The sequence below is a fragment of the Tamandua tetradactyla genome, chromosome 23, assembly GCF_023851605.1.
Source record: "Tamandua tetradactyla isolate mTamTet1 chromosome 23, mTamTet1.pri, whole genome shotgun sequence".
Lineage (NCBI taxonomy): Eukaryota > Metazoa > Chordata > Mammalia > Pilosa > Myrmecophagidae > Tamandua > Tamandua tetradactyla.
Genome location: NC_135349.1, coordinates 27,990,232 through 28,005,790, shown reverse-complemented (window position 1 = coordinate 28,005,790; position 15,559 = coordinate 27,990,232). Strand labels below are relative to the sequence as shown.

Below are 15,559 nucleotides of genomic sequence, written 5' to 3'. Positions count from 1 at the left end.
TAGTCACTATCATTATACATTCTAGGCATTCCTAGATTATACCATCTCAGTCTTTATTGTATATCTTTCCTTCTGATTTCCTTTGTGCCCTCAGGCCTCCTCCCTCTATCATTTTCACATTCAGCTTCATTCAGTGTTCTAACATTATTGTATTACAGTTAGGTAGTATTGTGCTATCTTTTTCTGAATTTTTATAATCAGTCCCACTGCACAATCTGTATCCCTTCAGTTCCAATTACCCAATATCCATGCTTGTTCTATCTCCTGTTTGTCTTTGTTCTTAACTGAAATTCTCCAAATTCATTCATCAATGTTAGTTCGTATCAGTGAGAACATACAGTATTTGTCCTTTTGTTTCTGTCTAATCTCACTCAGCATAATGTCCTTAAGGTCCATTCATGTTGTTACATACTTCATAACTTTATTCTGTCTTACAGCTGCATAATATTCCATCGTATGTATATAACCACAGCTTGTTTAGCCACTCATCTGTTGATGGACACGTGGGCTGTTTCCATCTCTTGGCAATTGTAAATAATGCTGCTATAAATATTGGTGTGCGAATGTCCATTTGTGTCCTTGTCCTCATGTCCTCTGAGTAGATACCTAACAATGGTATTGCCAGGTCATAAGGCAATTTTATGCTTAGCTTCCTGAGGAACCACCAAACTGCCTTTCACAGTGGTTGTACCATTTGACATTCCCACCAACAGTGGATAAGTGTGTCTCTTTCTCCACATCCTCTCCTGCACTTGTCGTCTTCTGTTTTATTGATAATGGCCATTCAGGTGGGTGTGAGATGATATCTCATTGTGGTTTTGATTTGTATTTCCCTAATAACCAGGGAAGTTGAACATCTTTTCATGTGCCTTTTGGCCATTTGTATTTTCTCTCCTGAGAAGTGTCTGTTCAAGTCTTTTGCCCATTTTGTAATTGGGTTATCTGTCTCTTTGCTGTTGAGTTGAATGATCTCTTTATATATTTTGGATACTGGACCTTTATCTGATATATCATTTCCAAATATTGTCTCCCATTGTGTAGGCTGTCTTTTTTACTTCCTCGACAAAGTTCTTTGATGTACAAAAGTGTTTAATTTTGAGGAATTCCCCATTTATTTATTTGTTCCTTCAATGCTCATGCTATGGGTGTAAGGTCTAGGAAACTGCCTCCTCTTATATGATTTATAAGATAGCTCCCTAGATTTTCTTCTAACAGTTTTATGGTCTTAGAGCTAATTTTTAGGTCTTTGATTCATTTTGAGTTAATTTTTGTATAGGGTGTGAAATATGGATCCTCTTTCATTCTTTTGCATGTAGATATCCAGTTCGCTAGGCAGCTTTTATTGAAGAGACTGCTGTATCCCAGGTGAGTTGGCTTGACTGACTTATCAAAGATCAATTGTCCATAGATGAGAGGGTCTATATCTGAACACTCTATTCGATTCCATTGGTCAGTATGTCTATCTTTATGCCAGTACCATGCTGTTTTGTTTTTTGTTTTTTTGTGTGTGTGTGTTTTTTTTGCATGGGCAGGCACCAGAAATTGAACCTGGGTCTCTAGCATGGCAGGTGAGAACTCTGCCACTGAGCCACCATGACCCACCCACAATGCTGTTTTGACCCCTGTAGCTTCATAATATACCTTAAAGTCAGGTAGGGTGAGACCTCCGACTTTATTTTTCTTTCTCAGGATGCTTTTAGCTGTTCAGGGCACCCTACCTCTTCTGGTTTGCTAGCTGCCTGAATGCAACATACCACAGATGGATTGGCTTTCAATAAAAGGTGATTTATATAGTTAAGAACTATACGAGTTCTTCAGAAAAAGGCAGCTAACTTTATCTGAGGTTCTTTCTTATGTGGGAAGGCACAGGCTGATCTCTGCTGGCCTTCTCTCCAGGCCTCTGGGTTCCAACAGCTTTCCCCGGGGTGATTCCTTTCTGCATCTCCAAAGGCCTGCAAGTGCTGAGATGTGGTATGCTGAACTGCTTGGGCTGTGCTGCATTGAGCACTCTCATTTAGGCACCAGCCAATTAAATCTAACATCATTCATTGAGCAGGCATGCCTCCCAGCCAACTGCAGATGTAATCAGCAAAGATGAGGTTCACGTGTCATTGGCTCATGTTCATAGTAATAGAACTAGACACCTTCACCTAGCCAAGGTGACACCTGAATCTGACTACCACTTGTCCACCCCCTGTCAACTTAGCAACTATATGCATTACCTTAAACAATATTAAATTGCAAAAAAATTCTCTTCTAACTGTGGACCTATGAATCTCAAAACAAGTTATCTGGTGCCAATATGCAAAGGAGGACATTCACAGGATATAGGTTTTCATTTCCATAGAGAGAAATTGGAAGGAACACAAGAGTCACCAAATAGTTCTGAAAACCTGCAGGGCAAACACCATTGGGTTTCAAAGTCTGAAAGTCATTCATCCTTCAGCTTTAGAAAGTGGCAGTTCCATCCTTTCCAAGGGCTTATGCAGTGGCCTGCCTCTTTCCGAATCAACCTCAGGGGACATTGAAGAGACGACCTTTTACTCAGTTCCACTCCCTCCAGGAATTGGGGCCACACCTGGGTTGTCTGCCATTTCTGGGGCACATGTTCAACCCCTCCACTGTGGTGGCAGCAAGGCTCTCCCCAGTCCCCAAGGAGTGTGCTGTACTTTCTCCAAGGCCTGAGGCTGCACGACTCTTCCACTGCAACAAGGTGGGAGACTGATGTTCTTTCTTACATGGGAAGGCACAGGGCGATCTCTGCTGGCCTTCTCTCCAGGCCTCTGGGTGCCAACAACTTTCCCTGGGGTGATTCCTTTCTGCATCTCCAAAGGCCTGAGCTGAGCTGCGAGTGCTGAGATGAGCTATGCTGAGCTGCTTGGGCTGTGCTATGTTGAGCACTCTCATTTAAGCACCAGCCAATTATATCAAGCATCATTTATTGCAGCAGACATGCCTCCTAGCTGACTGCAGATGCAATCAGCAGCAGATAAGCTTCTTGTGCCATAGGATCATGTCCACAGCAATAGAACTAGGCACCTTCACCTAACCAAGTTGACACCTAATCTAACTACCACACTGCCCTTCCAGATGAATTTGGTTATTGGTTTTTCTATTTCTGGAAAGTAAATTTTTGGGATTTTAATTGGTATTGAATTGAGTCTGGAAATCAATTTAGATAGAATTGGCATTTTAACTATATTTAGTTTTCCAACCGATGAACACGGTATGCCCTTCCATTTATTTAGGTCTTCTGTGATTTCTTTTAACAATTTCTTGTAGTTTTCTTTGTATAGGTCTTTTGTCTCTTTTGTTAAATTTATTCCTAAATATTTTATTCTTTTAGTTGCAATTGTAAATGGATTTTTTTTCTTGATTTCCCCTCAGATTGTTCATTACTAGTGAATAGAAACACTACAGTTTTTTGAGTGTTGATCTTGTAACCTGCCACTTTGCTGTAGTCATTTATTAGCTCTAGTGGTTTTGCAGTGGATTTTTGGGGGTTTTTGACATATAATATCATATCATCTGCAAACTAATTGCTCTGACTAAAACTTCCAACACAATGTTGAATAACAATGGTGTTAGTGGATATCCTTGTCTTGTTCCTGATCTTAGGGGGAAAGTTTTCAGTTTTTTCCTATTGAGGATGATGTTAGCTATGGGTTTTTCATATATTCCCTTTATCATGTTGAGAAAGTTCCCTTCTTATTCCTATCCTTTGAAGTGTTTTCAACAGGGAAGGATATTGAATTTTGTCAAATGCCTTTTCTGCATCAATCAAGATGATCATGTGGATTTTCTGCTTTGATTTGTTGATATGGTGTATTACATTAATTGATTTTCTTATGTTGAACCATCCTTGCATACCTGGGATGAATCCTACTTAGTCATGATGTATAATTCTTTTAATATGCTGCTGAATTTGAATTGCAAGAATTTTGTTGAGGATTTTTGCATCTATATTCATTGGAGAGATTGGTCTGTGGTTTTCTTTTTTTGTAATATCTTTGTCTGGCTTTAGTATGAGGGTGATGCTGGCTTCGTAGAATGAGTTAGGTAACTTTCCCTTCTCTTCAATATTTTTGAAGATTTTGAGCAGGATTGCTACTAATTCTTTCTGGAATGTTTGGTAAAATTCACATGTGAAGCCATCTGGTCCTGGACTTTTCTTTTTAGGGAGCTTCTTAATGACTGATTCAATTTCTTTACTTGTGATTGGTTTGTTGAGATCATCTATTTCTTCTTGAGTCAAAGTTGGTTGATCATGCCTTTCTAGGAAGGTGTCCATTTCATCTACATTGTCAAGTTTATTAGCATAAAGTTATTCATAGTATCCTGTCATTACTTCCTTTATTTCTGTAGTGTCACTGCTTATGTCTCCTCTTCCATTTCTGATCTTATTTATTTGCATCCTCTCTTCTTTTTGTCAACCTCACTAAGGGCCCATCAATCTTATTGATTTTCTCATAGAACCAACTTCTGGTTTTGTTGATTTTCTTGATTGTTTTCATGTTCTCAATTTCATTCATTTCTGCTCTAATCTTCATTATTTCTTTCCTTTTGCTTGCTTTCAGGTTAATTTGCTGTTCTTTCTCTAGTTCTTCCAAGTGGACAGTTAATTCTTCAATTTTTGCTCTTTCTTCTTTTCTGATGTAGGCATTTAGGGCAGAAAATTTCCTCTTAGCACTGTCTTTGCTGCATCCCATAAATTTTGATATGTCATGTTTTCATTTAAATTACCTTGAGATATTTACTGATTTCTCTGGTAATTTCTTCCTTGACCCACTGGTTGTTATTGCCCTCCATATATTTGTGAACTTTCTGGCACTCTGCCTATTATTGATTTCCAACTTCATTCCTTTATGATATAGAAAGTGTTTTGTATGATTTCAAACTTTTAAATTTATTAAGACTTGCTTTGTGACCCAGCATATGGTCTGTCCTTGAGAATGATCCATAAGTATTTGAGAAAAAGGTATATCCTGCTGTTGTGGGGTGTAATGTTCTATAAATTTCTGTTAAGTCTAGCTCATTTATTGTATCATTCAGCTTCTCTGTTTCTTTATTGATTCTCTGTCTAGATGTTCTGTCTATTGATGAGAGTGAGGAATTGAAGTCTGCAACTATTATCATAGATGTATCTATTTCTGTTTTCAGTGTTTGCCTCATGTATTTTGGAGCATTCTGGCTCGGTGCATAAATATTTATGATTATTATGTCTTCTTGTTAAATTGTTCCTTTTATTAATACATAGTGTCCTCCTTTGTCTCTTTTAACTGTTTTACATTTGAAGTCTAATTTGTTGGATATTAGTATAGCCACTCCTGCTCTTTTCTGATTGTTATTTGCATGAAATATCCTTTCCCAACCTTTCACTTTCATCCTATGTTTATCCTTGGGTCTAAGATGCGTTTTCTGAAGACAGCATATAGATGGGTCCTGTTTTTTAATCCATTCTGCCAGTCTTTGTCTTTTGATTGGGGAGTTTAATCCATTAATATTTAGTATTATCACTATATGGTCAGTACTTTCTTCTACCATTTTGCCTTTTGGATTTTATATGTTGTATCTAACTTTTCTTCTTTTTACCTTTACTGATGGTCTTCATTTCTACCCTTTTCTCCACGCCTCTCTCTCCTGTCTTTTCATATCTGTCTCTAGTGCTCCCTTTAGTATTTCTTGCAGAGCTGGTTTCTTGGTCATAAATTCTCACCAAGATTTTTTGTCTGAAGATGTTTTAATTTCCCCCTCATTTTTGAAGGACAATTTTGCTGGATATAGAATTCTTGGTTGGCAGTTTTTCTTTTTTAGTAATTTAAATATATCTCACCTCCATGGTTTCTGCTGAGAAATCTATGCATAGTCTTATTGGGCTTCCCTTGTATGTGATGGATTGCTTTTCTCTTGCTGCATTCAAGATTCTCTCTCTCTCTTTGACATCTGACATTCTGTTTAATAAGTGTCTTGGAGCATGTCTATTTGGATCAATTCTGTTTGGGGTACACTGCACTTCTTGAACCTTTAATTTTAAGTCTTTCATAAGAGTTAGGAAATTTTCAGTGATAATTTCCTCCATTAGTTTTTCTCCTCCTTTTCCCTTCTCTTCTCCTTCTGGGACACCCATAACATGTACATTCATGCGCTTCATGTTGTCATTCAAATCCCTGAGTCCCTGCTCATATTTTTCCATTTTTTCCCCTATATTTTCTTTTGCTCGTCAGATTCCAGGTATTCCATCTCCAATTTACTAATCCTGTCTTCTACCTCTTGAAATCTGACATTGTAGGTTTCCATTGTCTTTTACATGTCTTCTACTGTGCCTTTCATTCCCATAAGTTCTGCAATTTGTCTTTCAGACTTTTGATTTCTTTTTTTTGTTCATTCCTTGCTTTCTTTATATCCTCCCTCAGTTCATTGATTTGATTTTTGATGAGGTTTTCCACGTCTGTTCAAACATTCTGAATTAATTGTTTCAACTCCTGTATCTCATTTGAATTGCTGGTTTGTTCCTTTGACTGGGCCATATCTTCAATTTTCCTAGTGTGATTCATTATTTTTTGCTGGTGTCTAAGCATTTAATTACCTTAATTTGTTTGTTCTGGAGATTTTTTTTTCACTTTTTTTACCTAGGATTTTCTTTCTGGATAGCTTTGTTGTTTATCTGTTCTTCGATATTCAGTTCGGCTTATTCTGGACCTCTAGCTTAGGTGTTGTTTAACAGATCAGAATTTTTCAGTTCTTGTTTTCTTGTTTCTTGCCCTGCCTGTCTGGTGCCTTTTTGCCCCTCTTAGGAGGATCTACTTAGGTATTATAGACCCAACACAGATCTTCCCAGAAAAACTGGCCTCCTGTCAGTAGGAAAGAGTCATCTGCATCAGTTTTCCTTGAGGGTGAGACCCAGCAGGCTGAAAGACTTTCCTATGAAGCCTCTGGACTCTGTTTTTCCTATCCTGACCAGTATGTGGTGGTTTTCTGCCTGCGAGTCCCACCAGCATGAGGTGATGTGGTACCTTTGACTTCAGCAGACTCTTCCCACTGGGGGCGTGTGGTTGAGATAGAGGAGCGATTGTAAGCTGGCTTTAATCACTTCACTTTTTCAGACCCTGGAGTCTGACTTCCTTGAGGGAGGGATTCCACCTGAGCTGAGCCCCACCTCTCTCTTGGGGAAGGCACAGGCTCCAGACAAAACTCAAACAAGCTCAATTCTGCCTATGTCTGGGGCTGTTAGAGCCTGAGAAACCTTGAAGCTGTATCCAAAGAGCAGTCAAGCTATAGAAACACAGGATAAAAAAGAAAGAGAAAAATCCTTTTCAAAGCATATCTCCTATTCCTCGGGTTTACCAATCAAGAGCTAAAGTTGGTAATTTGCTTTGTGTACCTTCAGGTCCTATGTGCCCACCCCGCCCCCCACCTTTCCTTCAGGGCCCAGATCCTTTCAAGTATTATGTGCTATCTGATCCAAAAAAAAAAACCTCTGTTTCTTTTTTTCCTTTTTCTTTTTCTTTTTCTGTCATCCCTGTCTCCTCTATGCTAGTGCAAAAACTAGCAATCTCCACTTTTATTCGAGGTTCAGCTAAGCTGGGGGCCTATTTTTAGTAGTCAGAATTTGTGAATTAATTCCATAGTTGAAGCTTGGTTGTGCTCAGCCCCTGCTACTGATAATGTCCCTTTCCTTTCCCCTCTGGGAAGCAGCTTGTGGGACAGGGGCACCAGCCACCATGACTGGGGAACTCATGGTTCTGTGGGACTCGCAGCTGGTCCAGCTGGTCCAGACTGGTGTACGCTGTGTGTCTGGTCACTGATGTGGCCCCAGCAGTTGTTCTATGCTGTTCCTTGCTATTTACTAGCTGTTCTGGAGGACGAACTAAATCCCACACCTCAGTAAGCAGCCATCTTGGCCCCCTCCTCTCATATTTGATTATCTTAACAAGGTTATTTAGCAAGTTGGTTTCCTTCACTCCTATAAAGCTTTGTATTTACTTGGTTTTGCTTTGAAGGTTTCCTTTTACTTTGTTTGTCAGTTTTCCCCCATCAAACCAAGGCCCAGATCTCGTATAGGGCATACGATTCATCTTATGGGTCTAGTTAAAGCTGGGCTGACCACCATGTGGGAGACCCAGGCTTGATTCCTACTCATGAACCTCAAAAATAAGCAAATAATAATAATATAAAATAAGAATATGGCAAAAATATGAAACAACAATAACAACAAAACACACTTCAACAAAATACATTGGGAGTATACACCAACTGGTGCCCACAAAAGGCAGAGAACATTTAAGCAAAAAAATAATGATAATTAAAATAAATGAAATAGAATAATAATATAGGTATAATATGAAATAAAAATAACCAACAAAACATAGATATATAAAAGTAAAAAATTAAAAATAATAGTACTAATAAAATATATATAGAGAAAATATATTTGCAAAAAAAAAAGGAAAAAGAAAAGAACATTAAGAAAAGCATAAAAATCTAGGCAGATAAGGACTTAGCCTGCTTGCCTTTTCCCTTTCTTACAGCAGGTGAAGCTCCTGAGGCTTCCTCCGACCTCTTGCCCCTCCTGGTCTGCAGTGCCTGCTGGAAGATGGTGTGCTGGGCAGCAGGGTGTTACTGGCCATGGGAATGGGGAGCTGACCAATACCCAGGGCATCAGCTGACCCCCAGTGCCTGGTACCTGCTACTCCCTGAACCTGATCTGGCAATTGCTCCCAATGCCCAGAGGCCCAACCCCCAGTGGTCATTGGGTCTGCCTCTAGGGTTCCCATGGGTACTGTGGACTGTGGACTGCTTGAGGAGTCTTCTCCAGCCGGCATCTGGGGCGGGCTGGAGTGGAAGGACAGTCCATTCCCTCTGATCACACCTCCCATCACACCACAGTCCACTTCTGGTTGGACTATCTAACTAACTCACCCTTCTCTCCCCATCCCAATCCCCCTACCTCTCTCCTCCCCAAAGCTTCTTAGAGACCCTCTTTGTTTACTCACACCCCAGACCACAGTCCTGGTCATTTTCTCCCTGTCTCCTATCTTGTTCCATGGAGCAGTCATGAACTCAACCCACTCCACTCCACCATCTTCCAAGGAAGACTCAACAGAACTTAATTTTTCAATGAATTTTTAAAATTTAATGAGGTATTTAAGACACACTATTCAGCTATAGGAAAATACACTGAACATTGTTCTAGAGCTTCTTGCCAACATAATAAAACAAGGAAAGAGAACTTAACAGTATAGATATTGAAAAAAAGAGACAAAATTTTCATTATTTTTAGGTAATAGGAAAGTCTACATGGAAAACCCCTGAAAGTCAATTTAAAAAATTAGGATTAATCTGAAAATTCAATAGTGTGGCCAAACACAAGAGCAATACCAAATACTAAAAAACTTTCATATATGCCGGAAGTAAGTGAGAAAATTAAAATGGATTAAAAAGTTGTCACTCATACAGTGGTCTAAAAATAAAATGTCTAGGAATAAACTTAATAATTAAAATAGAATCCTTATGAAGAAAAATATAAATGTGATTGGAGCACATGAAGGAAGAGTTAAAACATAAACAGACTCAAAGAATGAAGAGACATTTCAAGCTCAAGTATTCATGGATCAAAAGATTTCATAAGATTTCATAATCCATCTAATTTCTCTAAATTAAATGGTAAATTTAGGGCTATTCTAATACAAATATCAAAAGAACCTTTAGGGGTTAGAAGGGTGACAAAATAATTTTATAGTTCATTTGGAAGAAGAAATAGGATTATGGCTAAGAATAGTTTGATAAAGACAATGCAATACACTATATATATATTAAAACATATTATGAAGGCTTACAATATTGAAACTGTGGGGTATAAACAAAAGGAAATAGTTCTTTGAAGCAGAATAGATTAAATAAATTTTTATTACACTAGTCTGTTAGAATTTTAAATAAGTATAAACATCATACATAATTCAACAAATTACTCTGTGGCTAATGGTTAACTATGTGGAAAAAACCCCCACAAAGTTAAATTCCCATTTAATAACAGGCACCAAAGAATTCCAGATAGATTAAGGAATCTAATGGTTGAATTTAAAACACAATGCCATGAGAAGAACATGTTGGTAAATATATAATTTAAAGGAAGAATTTCAGAGTATAGCACCATACTAATATAGCTCCATGACAGCTATTAGCTATTTGGAATATATCCCCTAATGGAGATTACATATATTTGAAGTGGTTTGTTACTTGGTTAGGGCAGGTTTCAGAAAATTACTTTCAAGAGGCTTCCAAATGGAAAAACATGCCAGGTATGAGAAATTTGACCCAGTATATGTTTGCAGTTAAGGATTGCTTGAGGATGAAACATAGCGGGTACTATCAAATTTGCCCTTTCTAACTATGTGGACTAGGGTTTGGGTAGAAAGACCTGTACACAGAAGCTGGAAGAGCTGTTTCATAAAAACTCACAAAATAATGTTGTACTAGCAATATCGCTTTATTACCATTTAGAAGAAAATGAAACAAAAGTGGATACCTGTGTGTGCCGGGGGGATTGATAGAGGTATTTTCAGTTGGGATAGGTTAGAGTTTGCTGCAATAATAAATGACCCCAAATCTCAGTGACTTATAACAACAGATGTTCATTTCTCACTCAGATTATATGTCATATCATTGCTCAGCAGCTGTTTTGGAACAATTATATCTTCATCCAGGACTCAGGCTAGAAGAGCAGCCTCTATTGCGGTTGTTATGGATCTCAAGGTAAAGGTAAAAGAGACGTGGCAAACTACACACTGTCTGTTAAAGCTTTCACCTGGAAGTAACACCTCTGTGCAGATTTCATTGGTCAAAGTACATCACACAACATGACCTCACCCAATGAAGCAGGGAATATAACCTTCCCACAGGGAGGGGTCTCACTGGGAAGGTATGATACAGGACCATTTGATGGATCAATAATACATTCTAACAGACTCAATTTATTTTGCTACTCTGGAACCTACAAGGCTCTAGACACCCCCAAGTGATTTGGAAAATTGTCCTATGGTCTGAGACCCAGCAGGGCACAGAGCTTTCCTAGAAGCCATCTGCTTGCTTTTCCCTTTTTGAGGCAAATGCTCAGTGAGTGGAGCAGATGTTGGTTGCCAAGGTGATGCCAGCCCCCACTGAGATGGACAGCTCCTCTGGTTTGTTTACTCTTCCAGGCAGGGTGATAAATCCTCCTTCTTATCAAGTTCCATGTTTCTCATTCTCAGATGCACCAATCCTGCTAATGAATGATTCACTGAAGTTAGCAGTTAAGATGCAGCATGCTGCACCCTACTTTGCCTTTGTTATGCCAAGTCATGCCCTTACTATCTCTCAAACACAAAATTGAGTACCTGAGTATGGCGTGGATAGATGATGGAGTGTACAACAACCTCGGGTAATTTGTCAGGCCAGTATATTCTGTCAAGTCTGTTACTGCATATATTTGGTCTTACTTTCCGAGAGAGAATGGTGCTTGGTGGCAGCCTTCTGAGTTTGATCACTGCACAGTCCTGCAGTCCTGTGAGTTCTCAAGCAGTGAGTCCAGGAGTTCAGGTGATCAAAGCTGTATCACTGGGTCTAGTAGAAGTTTCGATTGTTGGGGAAATCCCTGGAACTAAATCTAAGGGATTTAGTTCTTCTTGATGTTCACCAATGCCATGGCTTGAGAGGAATAAAGTTGAACACAGAATGTAGATTTTCTGTTTCACTCATGGCCATTTCTTAAAACAATAAACATAGACAAAACAATTCAAGGAGTCTCAAACTGATGCTCATACCAAAGCACTCTTCACTGAACATATACTTTCCAAATAGCTAGATATAAAAAACAATGGAGCAGGCTTGGGGACAAGGTATCCAAGGATTTTAGTCACAGGGGCAGAGAAACGCACTTGGCTATGAAGCTGGTACTCTTATGAACAACAGAGTGATCCAATGGTTTGACTGTTTAAAGGGCTTGAGGGTGTTGTTTGGGAATGTGTTAATACCACAGAAGACGAGAGTCCACAGGAAGAGTACAGGCAGAAGTTAAAGCTCAAAGTCAGCTGGGTGGAAGGGTTGTGGTTTCATGCAATTGATGCTTTTATAGCCTATAATCTGAAAGTTGAATCATGGCCCATGTCACCTGAGATGGAGGCTAATTCAGAGCACCCATCCCAATACTCACCTTGGCAGCACTAAGAATAACCAGGAGGAAGACTGGGACCTCCTGGGCCGGGTTACCCGGTCTGCACAACACATAAGACCTGCCTATGGGAGACGATTGATTAGGGTTAGACTAGGTTTTGCTGACATAATACCCACTGAAGTTAACTAACCCATAAAGGAGGGAACCTGCATTTAAGCAATGAAAGAACCAGCATTGAGGTACAAAAAAAAAAAGAATTTCAGTAAAGGTGTATTTGGCTGTAGATAGCTTACTTCCCACTTAGGCTATCTTCATCAGAGAGAGTTTTTAAAACAGAGACTCACTTTAGCTACTTAAGTAAACTGAACATTTATTTTAAATGTAATGGGTAGAAATCTTAATCTAAAAACTTGAACATACCGGAAATACCCTGTCTTGTTGCTAAGATGTTCATCATGCCTGCCCATGCAGCCCTTTGGACTGAGGGGCTCTCCACTACCTTGTTTTTATGCCTGTAGTGAGAATGCCTCTGGCTGTACCTGCCTAGTCACATAAAGGAGCCATTTCATTTTGGGGTCTTGCTGCTTCCTGCTGGTGCTACCAGGGAGGTTCCCACATTTTGAGTTCCAAGAGCACTCTCTCTTGTTCCTCCACTCAGACCAGGGTAATATCTTAAATTAATTATTTATTCTTCTTTGCTAATACCTGGGAATACCTGAGATATTGTTTTTTTCAAAAAGACTCTAGAACTGGAAAGGAAGTTGGCTGGTAACTTTGGTTTTCCAAAGTCAGAGATGCTTCCCTCCCCTGAGCCAATGAACATAGAACCTTTTTCTATGCATAAAGGGAAGATAAAGAGGAATATGGATAAAATATACATATACAATCCTAAAATAATAGACCAGGCACATAAGGAAACAGGATATTTAAGAGACTCCAAAGAACAAATGTACAACTGTGTCTTACAGAAGAGCAGATAATAACAAAGAGCCAAGGCAACCACCCTTTGTTTTTGTCTGGTAGGGGCCACATGGCTTCTAATCTCTGACTTCATTTTGAACCTATCAGCTCCACACAATGACTGAGCAACCTTTTTTTAAATTCAGTCTCAGTTTCTTCATATGAAAATGAGACTGAGATTAAACACCTCACAGGCTGCTATAGGAAACGAATTTATTAAACCAAAAGATGTCTTTGAAAGCACACAAAATTTAGAACCAGAGGAACCTGGTTGGAGCCCTGCCTGCCACTTATTAGCTTTGGGATCTTAAATAATTTAGCAAGTCTCTCAGCCTCATATGCAGAATAGTGAGGGAATCGTGAAAATGTCAGCAATGACATTGTATACCATAGGGGTTAAAGAACAGACTTTTGCATCAGAATGACCTGAGTTTAAGCCTGCCTCTACCATTCCAATTTAAAATGAGTGCAACGACAGTTTCTATCTCATAGAATTCAGGGGAGAATAAATGAAGTCATTACGTGTATGTGTACTTAGTATAGTATCTAGCATATGCTAAGCACTTGAGGAATATCTATTATCGTCACAAGACCTTTGTGAAGATTATATGACTAACATAGTCACTAAGGCATTAAATAGTACTTGTCATTCCTCAATATTTTAAATTAGTTAACTCACTTTGAAGTTGAAGAGGATGGTGAATCTTATCCAATTCATTTTTTTGTGTGTGTGATTGAAAGGTTCATTTCAATCCTGCTTTACTCTATTTTTTCTCCTTGACTTCCCTACCTTTATCCAGTGTTCTCAACACAGGCCTAAACATAAGAATTACCCTGGAGCTTCTAAAATTCCAAATACCCAGGTATCACTTCAGACCAATTAAATCGGAATCTTTGAAGATGAAGTTTCGGGCATTGGTATTTTGGGCTAATTAGGTGATCTAACGTGCAGCCAAGTTTGAGAAAAATTGGTTTTACCTACTATCTAGTTATGTCTTGTCTTAAATCGGGTTTTCCTTGTCTGAATTGAATTAGTTCTACCTGAAATCCCACCTTTCCAGGAAGCTTTCTTAGATCACTGCTCTTGGATGTGTAGGTCATCATCATCTTTTGTTTTAATTGCTCTAACAGGTTTCTAATTGGTCTTTCTGCTTCCAGGCAATCTGAGAATCACCTGACTCCATGTACGAGTTAAAGATATCAGAATTTCTCTCACTTGCTTAGAACCCTCTGATTATTCCTTCCTATCTTAAGGATAAAATCCAAAACTTGTTTAGGATGATCAAAACGTTTCGATAATGGGTAGTAGCAATGGTGACACAGCATTTAATTAATACCACTGAATTGTACACTTTCAAATTGGGAAATTTTGAGTTGTATATAAGTTACAACAGTAAAAAGTTTAAACAAAAACCCAAACTTCATCTTTGTCATACAAATAACTGCAAATCTGGCCTTCCTTCTTCTCTTTTCTCCTTTCCTTCTCTCCTTTCTTCCCTCCCATCCTACTTTCCATCTCTCTTCCACTCTTTTTTTCCAGTTGCAGAATATCTAAACACATACTTGTAATAATATCCATAGGAACATGAGTATATTTAATGAAGATATATATAAAATACTAAGTGAAAACTGATCTTCACACACCCCTACCTCCTCTCCCACATTCCCATCCCAGAGGTAGTTTGGTATGTGTATCTTTGCAATTTTCCCCATATATTATATAACTATATAACTGTTCATATCTAAAACTATACCTACATCTTACATCTATCTACCCACCTATCTATTAATCTATTGATTTATTAATCTATATCATCTATTGAAAGGATGTTTGTGTACCACCTATTTATTAATCTATTGATTTATCAATCTGTATCATCTATCAAAAGGATGTTTGTATATTCTTTTAAAAATACAATTAGGCTTTGCATTTGTGTGAGGATTTTTGTTTCCTTTACTTTTAGCAAAAAATAGCATCATATTGTATGTATTGTTCTGCAACTTATTTTTTCACTTAATATGTGTTGCAGATATTTCCAGGGAAACACATATAAATCTACTTCGTTTGTTTAACATTTGCAGTCATTCTGTTGCATGGGTATTCCAACATTTATTTAACCATTATGCTTTTGCTGGATTTTTTTTTGTCATTTCCAATTATTTGTACAACTTTATGCCTACGTATTTCTCTAGGAAAACTACCTGGATGATTCAGTAGAGTTTTAGGTGTATTTTTAAAACATCATAATAATAAATTTAAGAAAATTTAAGATACAGTTCAATTGCCTGCTAGGATATATTTTCCAGTTTAATTTTCTACCAACAGTATATGAAAATGTTTGATTCCCTACAGTCTGGTTAACATAAACTTCATATTGCCTAAATTTTATCATTTTATTGGGGAAAAAAACACATATGTTCTGATTAATAGTAAGGTTAAACATCAGTTCA

The 15,559-nt window shown here is 38.2% G+C and overlaps 1 long non-coding RNA gene across 2 annotated transcripts; it reads left to right on the top strand.

Annotated features, from left to right (window-relative positions):
* Nucleotides 1–571: 571 nt before the first annotated feature.
* On the top strand, nucleotides 572–11,812 carry LOC143666574 (uncharacterized). Of its 2 annotated transcripts, XR_013167687.1 has the most exons (4): nucleotides 572–788; nucleotides 1,317–1,365; nucleotides 10,647–10,752; nucleotides 11,247–11,812. It is a non-coding gene; the product is annotated as an uncharacterized LOC143666574 (long non-coding RNA). The 2 variants fall into 2 exon arrangements; XR_013167686.1 differs by lacking the exon at nucleotides 1,317–1,365 and having other exon boundaries at nucleotides 577–788.
* Nucleotides 11,813–15,559: the final 3,747 nt, after the last annotated feature.